At 40.1% G+C, this 14,883-nt stretch overlaps 1 protein-coding gene across 2 annotated transcripts in view; it reads left to right on the top strand.

Annotated features, from left to right (window-relative positions):
- RAB27A (RAB27A, member RAS oncogene family) overlaps positions 1-14,883 on the top strand; it is a 31,182-nt gene that overhangs the window by 6,688 nt on the left and 9,611 nt on the right. For both annotated transcript variants that reach the window (XM_048317766.1, XM_048317765.1), the window contains one exon: positions 4,007-4,124. The gene's annotated coding sequence lies outside the window, so the exon portion shown is untranslated. The remainder of the gene's footprint in view (positions 1-4,006; positions 4,125-14,883) is intronic.

Here is a 14,883-nt window from a genome sequence, read left to right on the forward strand (position 1 = left end):
TGCAAAATGATGACATTTGCTCATTTCAGTCAGAACAAATACTCATGTTTATTCATACACATTTTATTGCCATTTTAAATAAACTTGTTTTCACCATTTCTTGGTGTTTTAACATCTTATACAAGGACATGTACAATAGTATTTTTTAATACAATTTTCTTTCTGATATTTCAGACCTGTAATAAGAGAGAACCTGGTTCAGGTATTAAAGGGTTCTTTCCTTCCCCTTCTAATTCAGATCTGGAGTAGGTATCTACGCTTGGCTTTGCCTTGGGGATAGACTGTGCCTACGTGGGCATTAACAGAAAGTGATGTAGAGGCAGAAATTCTGCGGTTGAACAGAATTGACAGATCAATTAAAGTCGCTTGTTTGGGATAATTTTACTAATCTTTTCTGAGGCCAAATATAACCATATATAAATCTTGTTTTGGGAAGCAATCTTTTGATGTTTTTTCTGATGACAAGAGTTTGGTCTGAAGTTTCTCAAAGTGCTGATCTTGAGTGCCCAGCTGCTGCAAAGGATTCCTGTCTTTAGGCAGTGTGATGTTCTGTGAAAGCAAAGCTGATGCTTTTCATTTGTTGATTATTTTACTGTTAACTTTTTATTGTTGAAGAGACCCTGGTAATTCTTGAAAGGTAGTTATCTAGAGCCTCTCTTGGAGCAGATTATTTTAAAGAACCTCTTTTCCAGGTGAAATCTACAGACCTTAAATATACCGATATTTTATCTCTTGCAATGCTGAAAGAAAGCTCTGTCACCATTACTAAAATTGCCTAGATTGGCTTACAGTTGAAAGAACATAATGAAAGTTTTACTTTAATCTGAATATTACTAAATATTTAGCAGGTGTGCCTTTGGGTAGCAGAAAGGCCTGCCTGACCTACTTTTATTTTAATCACTGAGGGGTTATTTCATGATTTGGTCCTGGCAAAGTTCAGCTGTTACAGTTCTGGAGCTCTGGTGTGAAAGCTGATTTTGTGAGTGTGGGTTGTCGTCTCTTCTTTTTTTTTTTTTTTTTCTTTTTCTTTTCTTCCCTGAAAGGATACTGGTGAGAGGAAAGCAAAAGAAAAAATCCTTTATATGGAATTTATCTCCTCCTTTCAGGTCTTTTGAGTTCTGTCCTGAGGTATTGATATGTTACTGCAGAGCAGGGGCAGATGACATTGATGTTAGGCACAGCTCTTGGCTTTGGAAACAGGGATGTGTTCTGTAGCATTATCTGAAATGGGCTGTTACTAGATCCACTTCTTCTCCTATTCCTCTCTCCAGTGGCAGATGTCTTTATTTCTGTGGGCAGGTAGCAATCAGCATTTTTCTTACAGAAGAAACATCTGCTACAGGACAGTTTGGACACCTGCAAATTTTCTCAGGGGCATGGAATGTATGAAGGCAAATATTCTGATGCTTGTAATGAAGAATGCTCCACACTGTTCACTGTGTTTAACTCCTCAAATTTCCTCTTAAATTCCTGGGCCTGCAAAGCATACAAAATTTTTACAAGTAGACCATAAATTCCATGCATTCAGATAACTTTGTTCATACAACCTGTTCATAGAACTTGTAAAAACATCAGGAATATTGAATAACTAAATAGATGGTTATTCCTTTGTAGAGCTGGAGCTTCAAAACTGCTTTTCACAGTTTCAGAACTTTACTGGTGTAATTTTGATCCCCTACATAAACTGAGAAGATGTCCAAGCTCTTATAACCCCCTCGGATTGGGGTAGCAGAGGGAGGAAGGCTCACCTTGGGCTGCCTGCAGTGGTTCCTGTTCCAGCTGCTGCTGCTTGGTTTGCTTTTGTTTCCTGCCACCACAGCAGGGCTGGCTCAGCTGCCTGTGCAGCATTTGCTGAGAGGCTGCAGACGTGTTTGTTTAAAAACAGAGACTATAAATAACCAAACATTGATGTCTTCCCAGTTTATAAATCTCCAGTTTGAAATCAACATAACTTCACCCTCAAGAAAACCTCTTTATTTCAGCTGTACCTTTCTGGCAAAGTCTTACTGTTTTGGATAAAACCCTTGTCTGGGAGGAGGGAAGGAAAAATTAGTTGGTGTTCCTCACACCAAGTTGGTAAGAGGCAAGTTGAGCAGCCTCATTTCATCCTGAAATAAAACGCTGAAGTCTGGGGATTATTTATGAATTGTTTTTCCATTAAAGATGGCAAACATGTGACTGTGTGGAGGAGTTTGAACTCCATTTACTTTGCTGGTTGAGACTTCCAGACAGACAGTTTGTGCTCAGTGTGTGTAGTCACCCCCCAGGGCTGTTTGCAACATGGCAGACAAGTTGCTGCTTTGTCTGTCAACACTTCTTATCCTGTTCCTCCTTCTGCACTCTGGAGCAGTTACCAGAAATTCTAGGGTGCTTGTGGTCTGAATATTTCTTCACAGTTAAGCAAATGTACCAGTATTGATCAGGGAAGCAAGCAGTTAAAGATTAAAAATGTGCATGTTGCTGAAAATTGAGTGCAATTCTGTTTTTTAATTGCATGTAGGAGCAAAAAAGAGTCCTTTATATTCCTCTAAAACTGGTGAAATTTATAGAAGATTGGATTGAACCAAGAAGAGGTAGAGTTTTAAAAATTACAACCTGTAACTAAACGTCAAAGAAATATATCTTAGTTAATTCTGGGGAAAAGCTAAGGCAGGGCATAAAAAGTGTTCCAGCTCTGTATAACAGAACTTAGATGTTCACCAGGGCAAGGAAAATAAAAATTGCCTCGATTCACGAGAGGAGGCGAGATAGTTGAACACTGAAACAAGTGAGTTAAGAAGCATGTGGAGCTGTCTTTGTTATTGGTAGATGAATCCATACGTGAAAAGTTTGTAGCAGCCTGTCTGCAGCACTTCTTAAATTATAAGATCGGAGACTAGTTTTAGACACCACCTTAATTTTCTTTCTTTGCTGCTCTTGAAGCAGCTTGAGGAAAGAAACTGAGGCAAGAAAGGATTGTGCAAGGACACTTGTCTGCAAAAGCTCACATCTGCTAAATCTTACATAGTGAGTGCAAAACTTGCTTTGTCCACACCTTTCAGTCCTCTCCTGTGAGCATCTGTAATGTCAGGGGTGTCTGAGAGGGGAAGAGGTCTCGTGGGACTGCAGGGGGCTGTGAAGATCCTGTCTCAGCCCTTGGATCCAGTGCAGGACCCTCCATCCAGTGAGTGCCTCAGTGCAGACACCGGTGTTGAAATCAGGGCAGACGTGTGAATTCTGCATCTTAGGGGCCTGTGTTAACAGGCCCTTGGAAACTGACTCATTGAAGAGTTGGTTTACATGTTCAATCAGTAGTTTTATTTCCTTGGAGTCGTTTAAAATGTCTGCATGTGTCTCTTAAGATTGTGCAGGGACAGGAGCTTGCAGGTTTAGCATCAGTGTTTCAGAAAGTTTCTGGCAATATCATCACTCCGATCTCTTCTTGGAGCTTGTTGCCATCAGAAGTGGTTCAGCAGAGAGGACTGGACACAGATGCCTACAAGGTCCTACAGTACAGCTGCCACTGTCCTCCCAAATCCTTCCAGCTCCCTCTCACACGGTCTCTCTCTGGTATCTGTGGCGATTTTGTTATCACTAACCTTTTCTGCTGTCCGTAAAGGTGGGAAATAAAACCACTCTGGGGAACTTCGGTGCTTGCTGTGTTTCAGTAGAGTAGGCTATTGTGTTTGCTGTATTTTATTTTTTTGTATACTTAGAAAAAGTTGCACTCACACACTGCAACTTCCTCTCCCTATGACAAGGAGGAGGGTCAGTAGTTTATGCAAAAGCTCAAGGTGTGTTACCTGGTTTAGGGAGATATAGTTAGCTACTTTGCTTACTTTTAAAAGGGGGAAAAGAGATCAGTTGATCTGTCAGCAAGACCACATGACAAGCAGCTGAATGTAATTAGGTGGGGAGGGTGGTTGTGTGGGGTTGGCAGCTTCCCATGTCCTGTGAATGTTAGAGCTATTGGTCTGAACTACGCTGTTTTGGTTTTATTTTCTCTCTTTGCTGATGCTTCCTGTAGATGAGAAATGGCTCTTTGTGCCTGACTATGGTATTCAAGAGATCTGAGCTGGGTCAGGAAACTCGTCACTGAAGCACAATTGGAAAACTACAGATCCATTCACAGCTGTCAAACATAGGTATGTAAACCCTTTTTCTTTTCCATTTATTTTCATGAGATTTATTACATTGTTTTCCTTGAGCTGACTGTCGTGTGCCAGCTGTTCCTCTGTTAAGAGCTTTGAAACAATGTTGCTGGACTTTAACAAGCTGCCTGGAATACTCTGATTTTGAGAGAGAGTTCAGCACAGCATCCTCACGTTCTAGAGGGAAAAGTAAAGCTGGGGTGTACACTTGGCTCATGTAACACATAGGCTTTGGGGTTAAATGACAAAATTGCAGCTCTTGTGGTATGTATTAAGTAATTGCTTTTCACAAATAAATCAGTCAGATTTAAAGACAAACCAGGGTAAGTTTATTAATAAAATAGAATGACTGCAGTGACCAGTGACCGGATCCAGTAGCCATAAGATGCCTGTTCTGGTCCCAAGTCATCAGCTTACATTTTCTTCTGTGTTAAGTCAAGCTTGTTCTGCAGTTGGAAGGAGGAGTTGGACCCCTGATAGTAAAGCGTGCTGTGCAAATAAGGTTCAGAATACTGAACAAAGTAACTCAGTATTTTTAAATGTTGCAGTGCTTGAACTTTCTTCCCCTCTATTTCTTCATGTGTTCCTGTTAGCATTTAAAGATAAACTACACTGAATAAAGTAGTCCTTTAGAATGGTGGGGTTTTTTAACTGCATTGTGCACCAACATGTTTGTTATTGTGTTCGCTAAAGGGATGATAAAAGGAATGAAAATGGTGTGCTGCACAGTCTGTTATTTTTAATTATCAAAAGAAATTGAATAGCAAGGAACCCTGTGAGCTCATCTAGTTCACATTCCTTGTTCAGTCATATAGTAATGACTTGAATCTTTAATTACGGTAAAAGCAATATGAAAATGGGCTGTTATTACTGTCTTTTGTATCTCCTTTGGAAGAAACTCAGAATATATGGCTGACACATCTGACTGAGTTGTGCCATGCCACCCCAAGCATGCTTTTGTTTGGGCATCCTTTCTAGCCACGTGTTTGCCAGCATTTTTTTAATCATGGACCAAAAGTCCAGTTTTTGTAGACTGTAAATAACCAAGGAGGAGTTGTTCGGAGAACAGAAAACAGTATTCTCCTCCACTTCTGTGGGAAGGTCACGAGGCTTTCCCAGGGTTTTATTTGATGTCTAGCCTAGAATGTCTTAAGATGATTTTTCTCCTCCAGGTCATCACCAGCTGACTTGTGTTTATGAGAGAGAAGTGAGAAATTCATAAATGTAGTTCAACAAGTCTCTTTTCTTGCTGTTCCCTTATAGACATCCCCAGTGTATTAAAAGTTTATATAAAATAACTGGTGAAAAGGGTTTTGTAAACATTGATGCTTGGCTTACTGGTTTTGTTTTTCCTGTGGTGTGTGGACGGATTGGTTGTTGTAGCTGCTTCACTGTAATTTACTGTTATATAATAATTTCATTTATTGCATTACATGTGCATTTTGAATGTTTGTTACAGAAACTATTTCTAGCACCTTTTAGTGTAGTGATTTCTAATAGCCTGAGTTATCTGATGATTAAATTTTGATAATATTGGGATTCTTTTGTACACTGCAAAACAATATGCTAGCATCTGGTGCTGCCACCCTTTTCCTCACCATACTCCCATTGAATTTCAGTATATTTGCGTGTTTCCAGCATGTCTTTCATTTACAACACCATCTTAAACCAAATATCCGTGGTAATTAAGCCTGGTAAAGACACACTGGGAGTCTAATTCAGCTGGGCTTCTTTAAGCATGTCACTAATGATGGCATTAAAGAGAAATTGTAATTTTTTTTCTTAAGAAAAAAAACTAGAAAAAAAGACCAACAAAAATTCTGAAACTGTAGAAAACTTAGAATGACCTCAGAGAATCTTAAAACCAGTTAATGGAAAAAGATCTGGAAGGTACCCTAGTAGAAGAGAAATAAGCTCTAGACAATGGGAAGGAGAAAAAGGAGCAACTTTTATTAGTTCTAAAATGTTTTACTTCGTAACTAGGAAACGGTGTAGTTCCTGCTTCTGAATTTTGTTTAAACACTGTGTTATAGGGATACAATTTCTTTTAAAAAAATCAGTTTTGATACATTGTGATGCAACTGTTGGTATAAACAGAAGAACTGGGATCTTGGTGAGGAAATTCTCTGGGAGTGAGTGGGTTAGTTAGCATAGCTCCTCTATAGGCACTGCAGCTGTACTGATTAGTGCTAACTGAGATTTTCTTTTTTCACATACTTTATTTGTTTTATTGCAATCTCATTACTGGATTCTTAGTTCCTTCTATAGTAAATCACATGCATCGATTTAAAATCAAACCAAATGCTGCAAGCCAAAGCCAGTCTTTTAGTAGATGATGAGACACCAGCACCTACTTTAATGAGTCTTTTCATATAGAAACTCTTGGGGGGCAATACCATTACATATGTCTGTTTCTTGTGACTTATGCTCAGAAGGGTATAGCTGAATAGATTTTCATATTGCTTACCCATTATATTCCATTCTTCATTTCAGAGGTTTGATGCCTTTCTCAATTATGGTGTAGAATTGTTCCATGAAATTGGTTTGCCAGTTTGTGTGAGATTTTTGAGTTCTTCATGAGCAGGCAATGTTTCTATTTGGTGTTAAGCCAAGACAGCACAGTCTGTATGCACTGTGGTGTGATAACTGCATATGTGTTTCCCTGACACAGTTTTTGACAGGAAACTTGCACTGCTTGGGTCAATTAGAGCATTCTGACTGGCAATTTATTTTCATAGAAAAGTTTTGTGTATTTTTTCTGGAACTTGGATTATAGAGGTGGTTGTTCCGTAAGCTCACTGCTGCTAAGCCGTTTATTAGCTATAAACAGAACCATTCTGAATTTTAATTGAAGACTTCTGAGGGCAGAGGTAGAGAATTGCCTGTTACTGTAGGTCAGCTCAAGTGAAATTGAGGATGCTTTGTGTGCATGAAATGTTATGAAAGAATTCTTTAGGAAGGCATCTGCAGTAGGAAAAGCTGGCAACAGCTGCCAGGTTTCAGGTGGGGTTTTACTCTACAGCCATCTTGGGGCACTGCCTCTGTCTGGGAATAACTAAAAAGAAAGGTATGGGCAAACTGTGGCATTACACTTGTGCTGCTTTTTGCTTTCCTTGCTCATATATTCCTACATAACACCGATTAGTGTAAGAAATTCTGGTTTGCTGCGCTGTTTATCTCAGAAGTCTTTGCTGTGTATCAGGATTTAACTATAATTCATGCTGTAATATGGGATTGTGATCTGAGCGGTGAGATAAATATTGTTGGCAACTCAGGCTGAAAAACAGCAGGCTTTTTGAATGGAAGCTTTGTGTTGAGCAGTTCAGCCTGCTTAATCAGTGCTTCTTTTGAATTATGCCTTCCCTGAGGCTCTAGAAAGCTGTGCTGGGATACGAATTGAAGCCAACATTTTGCCAAAGCACTGTCTGAGTATTTTGGCAGACTGCAGGGCCTCAGTAGGAGGCTTGGGCAGTGTTAATTCGTGCTGCAGTTCCAGAGATGTTCAAATGGAGGATAGGGTGGAAGTAGGGGCATGGCTTTCAATTCTTGAAAGAAAACCCCACTCAAAAACCATCATTTAACTTTGCTTTGTTAGAAGAGTTTGAGTGATACTTTTGAGACACAAGCATGCTCCAAGGCGGCTGTGTCTTGCTGTCACACGAAGATTTCCATGAAGATTCCTGTTTTACTGTCGCACGTTAGTAACTTCCTGAAGAGAACAGGTTGTGGCCTATTGTATACAGCCTACTTCAGGCAGACGTGGTGTTTTATTATCTAATGGACTTGTTAAGTTATGGCCAGAGTATTCTCAGCAAGTTATTTCTAACCTTTGCATAGCATCTATAAAACACGTCACATATGCTCACTATCTCCAAACATGTTTATTAAACAAGTCCTGCTCAGTACTGGTTGAAAATCTCTCTCTCAGACAGTACTGGCTGAAAATCTCTTTCTCAGACTGTAGCTATTACAGACTCTGAAATGAAAGGCTCAGTTTCTTTTTGAGACCTCTTAGGAGCAGATTATTCACAGCTGACACCCACCTCTCAAACTCCTGAGTGTCCTGCTCAAGTGTCTTCCTGCCAGCCTGCACTGCTCTGACTGGCTTCCCATGGCAGCACAATGTCAGGTAGGTCCAGTGAGCTCTGCACCTGCAAGGATGCTTCTGTCAAGACTGTATGGTATTTAAAAGTTTGGGGGAAGTGAGTGCTAGCTGTGAGTCTCAGTTTTATCCATCTAGATCCATCCTTCCATCTCTGTCCATTTGTACACTTCCTTGCTTAGCATCTCTGACTGTCCCGGGATGCTGGATTTGAGGAATAGAAGAAATAACCTTTTCTAGTTGCTGGACAGGGTTCTAAATGACAGTTTCCCTTGCTTTCCCACAGATAACTACAAACTTATTTTGTCCTTTTTGCTAGATTCATTTAAGAAATCCCTCTGATTAAACATTTTCACAAGCAACTTTTTATGACTCCTAATGTCATGCCTGATATCCATAGATAGTAGAGTTTTTCAGCTCACTAGAAATGGATATGGCTTATTTGTTCAGTCAGTAGCTTTGATAACCAGTGAATTTTCTGGGGAACAGGATGTTTTCACTGGTTGCTGGAACTATGATCTGACACATTAGTCCTGCTCCAAAAGGCCAGGATGCCTTGTGATTAGCTGCTTTCAAAAAAACTTCTGATGGAGTTAAAATTTTTTTGATATTTCAATGGCACCTAAATAATGAGAAAGCATTTAACTTCCTAAGAAATAACCAGAAGAACAGAATGTTAGAAATCCTCTATACTGTGACCCCTGTTAGTTTTGTTGTAGTTAGAACAGATCTCAATATTACAGAAAAGCCATAATGCTAAAGAATGGCAGTGGCTGCTGAAAAAAAGGGTAACTTTTGTTGTATCTTCCAATCAACAACCAGCTTAGCAAGGAAAAGTGTTTACCCCCTACAAAAAAAAAAAACAACAAACGAACAAAAACAACAACCCATGTATTTTCCAATTCAAATAATGAAAAGGTGGATTAAATTCTGTACTGCAGTTCTTTCCTGCCTCACCCCTTTGTATGCTTGCCCACATCATGTTAGATAAAAGATGTAGTTTTATAGTCTGTATCACATTTATGTGGTCTTCACTTTTATCTAACAATGATTAGGAGGTATCTTCAGGTGTCTGGTAGCTGACCTTTTCCATTGACTTCTAATTGACCTAATCAGGATAATTTATTTTGCCAGATTATTCCTCTCTAATGCAGGATGTATCTGGTATCCTTCATAAGCTTGGCAGTGTGACCTCTTGGAGAATTATTTTCTGTGTTCCAGGTATCTGGCCTATGAAATAAGGTAGAAGATAGCTGAGAACTTTCCTCTTCTGAAAGAGAAATATATCTATATCCATATTGTTATATTTTTTCTAAAGAAGCTGCAGGTATTTTCCTCTGGCCATTTACAGTGTGTGCTTTAATGGGCTTAAACAAAGAACCTGGCCTGATTAATATGTATTGCAGCCTACTGAATCACCCCTATAGGTAGAGCATAACTTACACTTTCTTTAGCATGAATACGTGCACTTGTTTTCCTTGAGATGCCATTTCGTTCATATTTTACCTGCACATATGAAACTGCTTCCTTTTTCAGTTTTCAGATTTTTAACTTTTTTTTTTTTAATTATTCCTCTTATTCTGCATTTTCATGTGTTTGCTTATCTGCTGGAGATTTTTATCTCCTGGAAAACCAAACCCTTCCTTAAAGAAATACTCAATTCTTATTATCCTATGTGATTCTTATTATCTTCTCCTTTACCCTTCAGTGGCTATTTCTGGGGTCAGAAATAGAAGTGTGCTCTTTTTTCTCGCCCTTCTGAATTTTGAAAGTGTTGCTGAATGAGGGGGTGGTCAAACTCCTGGATATTTCCCATCTGTGAATATAACCAACTTTGTGGGTGAAATCCCTGTGGCTCCTGTTTTTCTGAAACAGTTGGAAAATGTGTATATCTGTGTAGGACTGTCATTCATAATTCCTTGATCCTGGGAAGAGTAGGTACAGTACAGCGATGTGTTCCAGATGTTAAGGTTAGGCTGCGAGGAAGGAGGTGGGTCCCGAAGTGGTCAGAATTGTCATGTTAGGGAGGATGCTCTGCATTTCCTATGTGTAAGTTAGTGAAAAAGCATGGCAGTTAACTTGGAAGCCACTGTGTCTTAATGTATTTATTAGAGGAAGAGGGGAATGGTTGAAGATGGAGTAAGTAGTATGGAACTGCTTAAAGGAATTAAAAATGCTTGCTTTATTTTCCCCAGTTTACTCTGGAGTTTATTCAGTTTATACCAATGTTTACTTCACTGCTCTAACTTGAAAGCAGCTTCTGATGAGAGTGCAAAGAGGTAACTTGAGAGGCAAAAGCTCTTGTTCCCAGGAGAGTGACAGGTCCTCTGAGAGAGTTCAACTGTTTTTATCACATAGCGTTGCAAATCTCTATTTATCTACAGTATTTCCTTACCATGGAGCATGAAAATGTTAGGAACTGATGAGGGAATAGAGATGGTGCTGTGCTTTTTGCACAGAAGTTGAAACTGCACAAAAATCCTCCCGTATGGGGACTATTGGACAACCATCTGCAACATTCCTGCTTTTATTCTTCATTTTTTTCCAGTTCCATGCTGCCTTTCATTCATTTATGTAACTGAGCCAACCTTTGAAATTCAGCTGCCTATTTGTTGGTTTGGTGATGCTGAAATGCAAAAGCAGTTGCAAAACTAACTGTTGTTTCATTTCCTGGCTTCTCCATTCCTAGTTTCTCCTGGTTTTCTGGAAACAAAGTCCAGAATCTGCTGCTCCCTTGCCTGGCCTGTTGTGCAAGGTTCTCACCACATCTTCAGGCCTGTTGCTTCCCTTTTGTGCCCCCTTTCTGGGTGGGATTATAATTTCATGCCTGGCATCTCCCATTATAGTTCATTCTCACAGTGCTTTGTGTGCCCATCAGTTCGTGCTCTCAAAATGCTGCAGTTGTAGCGATACTGAAAAATGGTTGTAGAGCACCTTCAGCCAAACGAAAGTGACATCAGTGGAGGCTAAAACCTCCCAGCCTGTGTTTTTGTACCTAATTTTGCAGATTCTTCTATATCTTGAGCACCCTTAAAATTAGTTAGATCTTTCCAAGAAAGAGGCACTCCTTAGACATTGATCCTGCAATTCCTTAAAGTTTCTCTGCAGCGGAAACTAAAAACATCATAATAGTACAATGTCAGGTAAAGCAATTGAAAGTAACCAAGGGGTATTTTCTTCTTATTCATGCTACAGAAAAGCCCCAGAAGTCACAGAAAGTGTCATTTTGGCCAAAACTAAAGCAAGCCGGGTCATGTATTTCCCTAAGAAAAACAATAGTGCAGCTCAGAACATTTTGGTGAAGTGCTTATTCATTATTTCTCTTCCCCCAATGCAGCAGTTACTTGAGTTTATGAAATATAAATGATACGTTTGTTACATTTGTACGGATCTGGCAGCTTTTAACAAAGCACTTCTAACAAAGTGCTGACTAAGCAGGAGCATTATTTAAGTCTCTGTCACTTGTTTGGACAGAGCTGACACGTGTCTGATTGACCAGTTCTTCAAGCCTTCAGGTGCTGCTGGAGCCTCAGAGCAGGGTGAGGCCATTCACTGTGCTCTGCCCACACTGAGCAGGAATGTGGTTATTGCCTTGCTGTAGTGTGGTGGCAATGCTGGTGTGACAGGATTACTGAGCTTATTTCTCTGTGGATCACTTTCTCAGTTTTTCTGCTGGAACAGATGGAGTGGCACATAAAACACTCTTGAAGCTTAAATTTGTGTAGTGCCTGGGTGAAAAAAAATTTTAGTATGAACTGATGTGCACTTGCAGAATGATCAAATCTGTGGAAATGCATTATTGCCCACTGAGAGACCTGCAGTATCTTCTTTTTCTGTATGTGGGGGATTTGGACTCATTTTCCCCCGATGCCCATGTCAACTCTAATCACAAGCATGCAGCCTCAACAGAAAGGAAACAGTTTACATTAAAGACTGCTGTATTCTCCTCAAACCTGAGGTAAAGGATGTAAAGCTATGAATGGAACTGAACAGCTATGATCCATATACTCCATCATTAATGCATGTTTGAATGAAAACCCCTGTTAGGAACAATTGAATTGTTTTAAGGTGTGTGGGTGATTTTGCAGCAACTTTAGATCTGCTCCAACGTAGGTCTTGCACAAATCTCTTTTGAAATGCTGTTTTCCTCTAGGAATAAAAGGGACATGTGAGCTGTATAATTGCTTTCCAGCCATGCAGTGAGGCAGCACCCTCCTTAGACACAGATGTGGGCACACCTCTTTATCTCTGAGCACCCATCAACATGGTTGCAAACAGGTGACACGTAAGCCTCTTGGCTGTGTGCTGAGGAGGTGGTGCTGGAAAAGTACTCCTACTGGAAGTACTATCTCCAGTGTGCCCTAGCTATTTCTTTTGCAGAGTCTGGGGTAAGTGGTATACCTTACTTTAAACTGGTGTGCTTGAGGACTGTCTGATTAGGGGCATGTTCAGATTTCCTGAATTTTACACTGTGTGTATGTATACATGTTTTTATTTGCAGATCAATGCTTTTGGTTTTTTGGCTTGAGTTTTTATTTATTCATCTCTGTTGCCTTCTTCCTTTATCCTTCTCTCCATCAGTAGCAGCACAGGATTTGCATGTTTTGTGTAGGGCCAGTTCAGGAAGCATATTCCCTATTCCCATACTACATGGGGGAAATCCTGCATGCCAAGCCAATTTCCTTAATTTATACAGGAGCAAATCTGCCATAGTCTGGAATGTTTTGTCACACAATAGTGCCGTGATATTTGTGTCCCAGAGGCAAAAATATGAACCTGTTAACATTGATGTCTGTAATGTGAAAGTACCTCAGACTAGGAAATGCAGGGAACAAGAGGAGCACTTGATTTGCAGAGAATCCCTTCTTGACAAGGCACGATCTGTGTGTGTGTGTGTGGAGACTTCAGAGCAGCAGCTGTACAAGCACAGCTCAGATGATGGCTGTGGGGGTCCTGTCAGCCGTGGAAGAGGCCACTGGAGCTTTTCCAGCACTTGCTCATGGCTCCTGTCCATCTGCATACCAGGCAAAGTGCAAAGCCAGAGCTGAATGGGATTTCAGGAGGGATTTACAACAGGCAAAACTGTGGAGGGCTTGAAGTGGAGATCAAAACTGCGTCCATCAGTGAATTTTTTTTAAACCAAGGAGTTCTTACTCTTAGAAGCAAGATTTGGGAATAATTTACTTTTGGTGACCTGGTGAATTCTAATTGTATAATTAATTTTCTCTGAATCTTCCTTTTCTACCTCCTACTCTTCTAATATACAAGGTATAGAAATGTGGAAGGAAAGACTGGAAAGTATGAAGCTCTAAAACCTAATTAAAAAAAAAAAGCAAAATTGGAAGGAAAAAACGGGATGGGGTTTTAGTAACAGGGCCATGATTTTTAAAAATTAAGCGGCAGTTTTTGCTTGAATATACTTTGCAACAAATATATTTTTTTTTCTGTTATGTGAAGCTGGATGTGTCTGGACACTAGGACTGCAGATCTCAGAAGTGGAGGGTGGAGATCACTTTTTAAATATTTGTACAGGGAGGAGGACAAAGCTTGAAACTGCTATGAAAATAGCTCTTTACGTGTCTCCAAGGATAGGTTAACTGTGCAGGGTTTCACAAGAACCACTCCCTCGAGATATTTGAATAATAGATTGACATTATGGGGTGCAGTGAGAGGTGTGTGCATTTCAAAACCGAAGGAGAAAATTTCCTTCTCTAGTAAATCCTTTGGAAGGCATTTTTAGAAGCCCTTCCTGTGAAGGGTTCCTCGTCCTCTGTCAGTCCTTTGGAAATTGTATTTCTTACCAGCCACAGGGAGAATTGAGGTTTCAGTGGGCCAAATGATGTGGCGTTTTTGTCCCGACAGACACTCTACAAATCAGACATGACACTAGGAATACCTTTAGGTTTTACTTCCCCGAGGCCTAATCTTGACCTTTCTGTTTTGGCCAGAGCTTTCATGCAGCCCTGCCTAGTGGAAGGTGCAGCTGAACTGTTACAGTTCCCTACAGCTCCATGGAAGAGCTGCAATGCCCTTCCTTCCTCTGTGTGGTCTTGCACAGGATGCATGATAAATCAGCAGTGATCAGGTGTGCCATCATTTGTACTTGTTATTAAAAGTATGTTCTATACAACTATAGCGATCCAACAGAAAACTGACGAGTCAAATACCTCTGTGCGGGTGGGACAGCATAGTAAAAGGTGTGAAGCAAGCTTGTCTTTGTGTAATATACTGGCCCTAAGATTTACATCTAAGTCTTTTAAAGCAACAATTAATTTTGGGATATTGGGACTGAAAGAACATGTGCTTGAGTAGAGGATGAGCTTACACAGCTCTTTGCCCCTGGGGAGCACCTGAGGGCAAAGGAAACACCATGTATGAGATGGAAGTCTAAATCAAATGCAGTGTTTAGAAAAATCCAGCTCTGTTTTTTAAAATATTTTTCCCTTTCTTCTGGTACATTTCAATGGAAAGACTTTGTAGAGCTACAAGGTAGGTGATCTGGTTTTACTTTTTTTTCCTTCCCCAAAAGGGGAGAGGATTTAAAAAATGAAACACCCCCCCCCAAATTCTTTTTGCTGATACATGTGAATGTGTCTAACGGATCAGGGTTCTTAGTTTCTTCTGAAAATGTTCTTATGTCAATGTTTGGGC

This window comes from Corvus hawaiiensis, chromosome 13, assembly GCF_020740725.1.
Source record: "Corvus hawaiiensis isolate bCorHaw1 chromosome 13, bCorHaw1.pri.cur, whole genome shotgun sequence".
Classification (NCBI taxonomy): Eukaryota; Metazoa; Chordata; class Aves; order Passeriformes; family Corvidae; genus Corvus; species Corvus hawaiiensis.